This window comes from Manacus candei, unplaced genomic scaffold (assembly GCF_025592945.1).
Source record: "Manacus candei isolate 608988 ecotype Guabito, Panama unplaced genomic scaffold, ASM2559294v1 h1tg000361l, whole genome shotgun sequence".
Lineage (NCBI taxonomy): Eukaryota > Metazoa > Chordata > Aves > Passeriformes > Pipridae > Manacus > Manacus candei.
Genome location: NW_026138409.1, coordinates 1 through 9405, shown reverse-complemented (window position 1 = coordinate 9405; position 9405 = coordinate 1). Strand labels below are relative to the sequence as shown.

The 9405-nt window shown below is 41.7% G+C and overlaps 1 pseudogene; it reads left to right on the top strand.

Moving 5' to 3' along the window:
• Positions 1-2042: 2042 nt before the first annotated feature.
• On the top strand, positions 2043-7586 carry LOC127465313 (cytochrome b-like; annotated as a pseudogene).
• The last annotated feature ends 1819 nt before the right edge of the window (positions 7587-9405 follow it).

Here is a 9405-nt window from a genome sequence, read left to right as displayed (position 1 = left end):
ATAGAAAAACTATCCTCTAATACCGTCGACGCACAAGAAGTAGAACTTGTCTGAACAATCCTACCCGCCATTGTCCTAATCATGTTAGCCCTCCATCCCTTCAAATCCTCTATATAATAGACGAAATCGATGAGCCTGACCTCACCCTCAAAGCCATTGGCCACCAATGATACTGATCCTATGAGTACACAGACTTTAAAGACTTATCTTTTGACTCTTACATACTACCAACTACAGATCTACCACTCGGCCATTTCCGCCTCCTAGAAGTTGATAACCGCATCGTCATTCCAATAGAATCCCCAATTCGAATTATTGTTACAGCTGATGACGTTCTCCACTCCTGAGCTGTTCCTAGCCTTGGTGTAAAAACCGATGCAATTCCAGGACGACTAAACCAAACTTCCTTTATCACAACCCGCCCTGGAATCTTCTATGGTCAGTGCTCAGAAATCTGCGGAGCCAACCACAGCTTCATACCTATTGTAGTAGAATCAGCCCCTCTAACACACTTCGAAAACTGATCTTCACTTCTAACATCCTAATCATTAAGAAGCTATGAACCAGCACTAGCCTTTTAAGCTAGAGAAAGAGGATTATTCATCCTCCTTAATGACATGCCCCAACTAAACCCCGCACCTTGACTTTTTATTATACTTACTTCGTGACTCACTTTTTCTCTTATCCTGCAGCCCAAACTCCTACTATTTATCCCAACCAACCCTCCCTCCAACAAAACACTACTCACTACAAAACCCCACTCCTGAAACTGACCATGAACCTAAGCTTCTTTGATCAATTCATAAGCCCAACCCTCCTCGGAATCCCTCTTATCCTCATCTCACTGCTATTTCCAACCCTATTACTTCCTTCTCCTGGCAATCGATGAATTACAAATCGTCTCTCAACTCTTCAGCTCTGATTCCTCCACTTAATCACAAAACAACTAATAACCCCATTAAACAAAAAAGGCCATAAATGAGCCCCAATCTTATCATCACTCATAATTATACTTCTAGCTATTAACCTATTAGGCCTCCTACCTTACACATTCACACCTACCACCCAACTATCAATAAACCTAGCCCTCGCCTTCCCTCTATGACTTGCCACCCTGCTAACAGGCCTACGAAACCAACCCTCAGCTTCTCTTGGACACCTTCTACCAGAAGGCACCCCAACACCTCTAATTCCTGCTCTCATCATAATTGAAACAACAAGCCTTCTCATTCGTCCTCTGGCCTTAGGAGTTCGCCTCACAGCCAACCTCACAGCTGGGCACCTACTCATCCAACTCATTTCAACAGCCACTACCGTCCTCCTTCCCATCATGCCCACCGTGTCTCTTCTAACTATAACTATTCTACTCCTCTTAACAATTCTAGAAGTAGCCGTAGCAATAATCCAAGCATATGTCTTTGTACTTCTTCTAAGCCTTTACTTACAAGAAAACATTTAACCCTTAATGACACACCAAGCCCACTCATTTCACATAGTAGACCCAAGCCCTTGACCCATTTTTGGAGCAGCGGCCGCCCTCCTCACCACCTCTGGACTAGCCATATGATTTCACCACAGCTCTATCCAACTCTTGCTCCTAGGCCTACTCTCTATAGTTCTAGTGATACTCCAATGATGACGTGACATCGTACGAGAAAGCACATTCCAAGGCCACCATACCCCCACAGTCCAAAAGGGCTTACGTTACGGGATAATTCTATTTATTACATCCGAAGCATTCTTCTTCCTAGGATTCTTCTGAGCATTCTTCCACTCCAGCTTAGTTCCCACCCCAGAACTCGGAGGGCAATGACCCCCTATGGGGATCAAACCTCTAAACCCAATAGAAGTTCCCCTACTAAATACTGCTATCCTCCTAGCTTCAGGAGTCACTGTTACATGAGCACATCACAGCATCACAGAGGGTAATCGAAACCAAGCTACCCAAGCTCTACTTATAACCGTACTATTAGGATTCTACTTTACAGCACTTCAAGCAATAGAATATTATGAAGCCCCATTCTCAATTGCCGACGGAGTCTATGGGTCTACCTTTTTCGTTGCCACAGGATTCCATGGCCTCCACGTAATCATTGGATCCTCCTTCCTCTTGATTTGCCTCCTCCGCCTCGTAAAATTCCATTTCACATCCAACCACCACTTTGGCTTTGAAGCAGCGGCCTGATACTGACATTTTGTTGACATTATCTGACTGTTCCTCTACATAACAATCTATTGATGAGGATCTTGCCCTTCTAGTATATTAATTACAATTGACTTCCAATCTCTAAAATCTGGATCAAACCCAGAGAAAGGCAATTAACATAATCCTCTTTATATTCACAATTTCCATATCACTGTGTATCATCCTAACTTCACTAAACCTCTGATTAGCCCAAATAAATCCAGATTCAGAAAAATTGTCCCCATACGAGTGTGGCTTTGACCCACTGGGCTCTGCCCGCCTCCCATTTTCAATCCGATTCTTCCTTGTCGCAATCTTATTCCTCTTATTTGACCTAGAAATTGCCCTCCTACTGCCCCTCCCATGAGCTACTCAACTCCTCTCCCCTCTCACTACCCTAGCATGAACCTCCGCAGTCATTCTCCTACTCGCATTAGGGCTAATCTATGAATGAATTCAAGGGGGCTTGGAATGAGCAGAGTAACTTCAGAAAGTTAGTCTAGCAAAGACAGTTGATTTCGGCTCAACAAACCACAGTCCTACCCCGTGACTTTCTCAATGACCTTTCTGCATCTAAGCTTCTACTCTGCCTTCACCCTAAGCAGTTTAGGACTAGCCTTTCACCGAATACACCTAATTTCTGCCCTACTATGCTTAGAGAGTATAATACTATCAATATATATTGCCCTCTCTATGTGACCTATTCAAACTCAGACAACATCCCCCTTAATACCCATCCTTATGTTAGCGTTCTCAGCCTGTGAAGCAGGCACTGGCCTAGCAATCCTAGTAGCTTCCACCCGAACTCATGGATCAGACCATTTACACAATCTAAACCTTCTACAATGTTAAAAATTATTCTTCCCACAATCATATTACTCCCCATAACCCTCTTATCTCCTCCAAAATTTCTATGACTCAATGTCACCTCGCACAGCCTCTTAATTGCAACCGTTAGCTTACAATGACTTCCTTCAACCTATTATCCTAGCAAAAACCTATCATCATGACTTGGAACCGACCAAATTTCATCCCCCTTATTAGTTCTATCTTGTTGACTTCTACCTCTTATAATTCTAGCAAGCCAAAATCACCTTCAACAAGAACCTCCTACACGAAAATATATTTTTACCATAACCATAATCCTCACCCAACCATTCATTATCTTAGCCTTCTCAGCCTTAGATCTGATACTATTTTATATCGCATTCGAAGCTACCCTAATCCCCACCCTAATCCTAATCACACGATGAGGTAGCCAACCAGAACGTCTAAGCGCTGGAATCTACCTCTTATTTTATACACTAATTAGCTCTCTCCCCCTACTGGTAGTAATTCTCTATCTTCACACTCAAACAGGAACTATACACGTGACTATAATAAAACTTTCACACTCACCTCTTTCAAACTCCTGAACAGGCCTCATATCAAGTCTAGCCCTGTTGCTTGCTTTCATAGTAAAAGCTCCCCTTTACGGTTTACACTTATGACTCCCAAAGGCTCACGTAGAGGCGCCAATCGCAGGATCTATACTCCTAGCTGCGCTCCTCCTCAAACTTGGAGGATATGGCATTATGCGTATCTCAATAATTACAAACTCCCTATTAGACTACCTCTACTACCCATTTTTAACCCTAGCCTTATGAGGGGCACTAATGACAAGCTCCATCTGCCTACGCCAAATCGACCTCAAGTCATTAATCGCCTATTCCTCAGTAAGTCACATAGGTCTAGTCATTGCCGCAACAATAATCCAAACCCACTGATCCTTTTCAGGGGCCATAATCCTAATAATCTCACATGGTCTCACCTCTTCCATGCTATTTTGCCTAGCTAATACAAACTATGAACGTATACATAGTCGTACTCTCCTTCTAACACGAGGCCTACAACCCCTTTTACCTCTTACAGGACTCTGATGACTCCTAGCCAACTTAACAAACATAGCCCTTCCCCCTACTACTAACCTAATAGCTGAATTAACTATCATAATTGCACTCTTCAACTGATCCACCTTTACCATTATCCTAACTGGAACCGCAACCCTACTAACTGCAGCCTACACCCTCTACATGCTCCTTATAACCCAACGAGGCCCAACTCCAACCTATATTACAACCATCCAAAATTCAAATACACGAGAACATCTCCTTATAACACTTCATATCCTACCCTCCCTCCTCCTCATCCTAAAGCCAGAGCTAATCTCAGGAATTCCCACATGCAAGCATAGTTTTAAACCAAACATTAGACTGTGATCCTAAAAATAGAAGTTAAACTCTTCTTGCCTGCCGAGGGGAGGTTTAACCAGCAAGAACTGCTAACTCTTGCATCTGAGCCTAAGACCTCAGCCCCCTTACTTTTAAAGGATAGTAGCAATCCACTGGTCTTAGGAGCCATTCATCTTGGTGCAAGTCCAAGTAAAAGTAATGGACTACCCATTAATCCTCAACACTTCTATATTTTTGACCCTGGCTACCCTCTCTATGCCTATCTTACTCCCCCTCCTATCCAAAAACTTTCTAAACTCTCCAACAACCATCATGCACACTGTTAAAACTTCCTTTATAATTAGTTTAGTTCCCATAATCCTCTCCATCTACCTGAATATAGAAAATACCACTTTCTATTGAGAATGAAAATTTATTGCAAACTTCAAAATCCCCTTTAGCCTTAAAATAGACCAATACTCCTTAACATTTTTTCCTATTGCACTATTCGTAACATGATCCATTCTTCAATTTACAACATGATATATGGCCTCAGAGCCCCACACCACAAAATTTTCTCTTTACCTTCTAGTCTTTCTCATTGCAATACTCACCTTAATCGTCGCTAATAATATATTCCTCCTATTTATCGGCTGAGAGGGAGTTGGAATTATGTCCTTCCTCCTGATTGGATGATGACATGGCCGAGCAGAAGCCAACACCGCCGCACTTCAAGCCGTACTTTACAACCGTATTGGGGATATTGACTAATCCTCTGCATAGCATGACTGGCATCCTCAATAAACACCTGAGAGATCCAACAGCAGTCCTCCCCAGACCAAATACCCCTTCTCCCTCTCTTAGGACTCATCCTAGCTGCCACAGGTAAATCCGCCCAATTTGGCCTACACCCATGACTCCCTGCAGCTATAGAAGGACCAACCCCGGTATCCGCCCTACTCCATTCCAGCACAATAGTAGTTGCCGGAATCTTCTTACTTATTCGCACTCACCACATATTATGTAACAACCAAATTGCCCTAACTATATGCCTTTGTATAGGTGCCCTATCCACCCTATTTGCCGCTACATGCGCTCTTACCCAGAACGACATCAAAAAAATTATTGCCTTTTCCACATCCAGCCAACTAGGACTAATAATAGTCACTATTGGCCTAAATCTACCCCAACTAGCCTTCCTACACATCTCCACACACGCATTCTTTAAAGCCATACTCTTCCTCTGCTCTGGGTCTGTCATTCACAGCCTTAACGGCGAACAAGACATTCGAAAAATAGGAGGATTACAGAAACTACTTCCTACAACTACTTCGTGCCTAACAATTGGAAATTTAGCTCTCATAGGAACACCATTTTTAGCAGGGTTTTACTCAAAAGATCTCATTATTGAAAGCCTTAACACCTCCTACCTAAACACCTGAGCACTTCTACTAACCCTTATAGCTACAGCTTTCACCGCAACTTACAGCCTACGTATAGCCCTACTAGTACAAACTGACTACACCCGAATTCCCTCCATTACTCCTATTAATGAAAACGACCCAGCAGTCACAAACCCAATTACTCGTCTTGCCTTAGGAAGTATCATAGCTGGCCTACTAATTACCTCCTATATCTCCCCTGCAAAAACCCCTCCTATAACCATACCGCTAATCACAAAAACTACTGCTATCATTGTTACAACATTAGGCATTATTCTGGCATTAGAATTATCAAAACTCACACACGCCTTCTCTACCCCTAAACAAAATACCACTACAAACTTCTCCAGCACTCTAGGATATTTTAACCCCCTTATACACCGCCTCAGCCCCACTAAGCTCCTAAACAACGGCCAGAACATTGCATTCCATTTAATCGATCTATCTTGATATAAAAAAATAGGCCCAGAAGGGCTAGCAACCCTTCAACTCAAAATATCCAAAATCTCAACCACCCTACACTCCGGACTAATCAAAACCTATCTAGGATCCTTCGCTTTATCTATCCTTATTATAATCTTATTCACACAGAACTAAGAGTTAATGGCCCCTAACTTACGAAAACATCACCCCCTTCTAAAAATAGTTAATAATTCTTTAATTGACCTCCCAACACCGCCAAACATTTCCGCCTGATGGAACTTTGGATCACTTCTTGGCATCTGTCTAACAATCCAAATCACCACTGGCCTCCTACTAGCAATACATTATACAGCAGATATCACCCTGGCATTTACATCCGTCGCCCACACATGCCGAAATGTTCAATTCGGCTGATTAATTCGAAACCTTCATGCAAACGGCGCTTCCTTTTTCTTCATATGCATTTACCTGCACATCGGACGAGGCTTCTACTATGGTTCCTACCTATATAAAGAAACCTGAAACACAGGAGTTATTCTCCTTTTAACTCTAATGGCAACTGCCTTCGTAGGATACGTCCTCCCATGAGGCCAAATATCATTCTGAGGCGCTACAGTAATTACTACCTATTCTCAGCAATTCCTTACATTGGCCAAACACTTGTAGAATGAGCTTGAGGAGGATTCTCAGTCGACAACCCCACACTTACCCGGTTCTTTGCCCTCCACTTCCTCCTCCCATTCCTAATTGCAGGCCTCACCCTCATCCACTTAACTTTCTTACATGAAACAGGCTCAAACAACCCCCTAGGTATTTATTCAGACTGTGACAAAATCCCATTCCACCCCTATTTCTCGATAAAGGATATTCTAGGCCTTTTGTTCCTCCTCATTCCCCTGATAACACTTGCCCATATTCTCACCTAACCTCCTAGGAGATCCAGAGAATTTTACACCCGCAAACCCACTAGTAACACCTCCCCACATCAAACCTGAGTGGTACTTCCTATTTGCATATGCTATCCTACGGTCAATCCCAAACAAATTAGGGGGAGTTCTAGCCCTAGCCGCCTCCGTCTTAATCCTATTTCTAGCCCCATTCCTCCACATATCAAAACAGCGAACTATAACCTTCCGACCTCTCTCCCAACTTTTATTCTGAATCCTAGTAACAAATCTTTTAATCCTTACATGAATCGGTAGCCAACCAGTCGAACATCCATTTATTATCATCGGACAACTTGCCTCAACTACGTACTTCACAATCATTCTCATCTTATTTCCTATCACCAGCCTCCTAGAAAATAAGATACTCAACCTCTAACTACTCATAATAGTTTATAAAAAACGTTGGTCTTGTAAACCAAAGACTGAAGGCTGCCCCCTTCTTAGAGTTTCCCAAAAAACACCCAAACACCCCCCAACTTTCCAATCAACACGTACATCAAGGGAGGGGCCCCCCCCTCCCCCCCATACCCTACGGTATGTACTACTTTGCATAGCATTCTCCACCACATTAGACATATCATGCATGTAGGAGAATCTGACATAACATTATTGCAAATCCATCCAAATATTCCATACTATCTCCCATACAATCCAAAACTCGTCATCAACAGACCTAGGCACATTCCCACACAAGAACATAACATGTCATGTTCTAGGAATAACACCGCTAACCGAACTAAAACCTAAAACTGCCAGTTTTCGCATAAAATCCCCCTCAACACGAGGAACGTCACAGGACCTAAAACCCATGGTCCATGGACCACTCACCACTTAACCTTGCTCTATGTACCAACCAAGAAGTGCTGGGTTATTTATTAATCGTACTCCTCACGAGAAACCAGCAACCCGGCGTTAGTAATGTTTATCATGTCCAGCTTCAGGTGTATTCTTTCCCTTTCCACCAATAACCCACTCTCATAACTTGCTCTTTGTCGCCTCTGGTTCCTCGGTCAGGGCCATAACTTGCTTAATTTTCCTAAACTTGCGCTCCGTTACTAATGGTTGGGGATGCTTGGCCAATTTGGACCTCGTGATCGCGGCATTTTCCCTTTTCTAAACTTTTGGTTTTTTTTTTTTGGGTAGATCTCAATAAGCCCTTCAGAGTGCTCCGCCAGGGGGCTCCATATATGGTTGACATGTACCCCTTATGGTCGGCGAGCGGTTTTCTCACTTTCGCGTGAAAATTAATGATATGGTTTCCAAGTGTGCTATTCGGTCTCATAATTGATGTACTGATGCACCGTCACGTGCTGTTGGCTTGGTTTTTCCATTACGTCTCTCATCAAGTTGCAGTTTAATTAATGCACGCCAGACATGATTTTTGTCGTCAATTTCACAAAAAATTGCAAAAAATTGCAAAAAATTTGCCATTTTTTGCAATGATCTAGGGACTTTCCCTCTAATCATCAATAATTTTTGTTTTTTAAACTTTTAACAAAAATTTCAAATTTTATAAACTTTCCATTCCCCTAATTTTCCAATTAAAACATTTGTATCATCAATTTGTTAAATTTTTTTAATACACTTTAATTCACCCCATCATTTCCCTTTATCATTCATTTGTTAATTGCTTGTTTGTTTGTTTGTTTACACTTTAATTCACCCCATCATTTCCCTTTATCATTCATTTGTTAATTGCTTGTTTGTTTGTTTGTTTACACTTTAATTCACCCCATCATTTCCTCTTTATCATTCATTTGTTAATTGCTTGTTTGTTTGTTTGTTTACACTTTAATTCACCCCATCATTTCCCTTTTTCTTGTTTGTTTTTGTTTACACTTAATTCCCATCATTCCTTCATTTGTTAATTGCTTGTTTGTTTGTTTGTTTACACTTTAATTCACCCCATCATTTCCCTTTATCATTCATTTGTTAATTGCTTGTTTGTTTGTTTGTTTACACTTTAATTCACCCCATCATTTCCCTTTATCATTCATTTGTTAATTGCTTGTTTGTTTGTTTGTTTACACTTTAATTCACCCCATCATTTCCCTTTATCATTCATTTGTTAATTGCTTGTTTGTTTGTTTGTTTACACTTTAATTCACCCCATCATTTCCCTTTATCATTCATTTGTTAATTGCTGTTGTTTGTTTGTGTTGTTTACACTTTAATTCACCCCATCATTTCCCTTTATC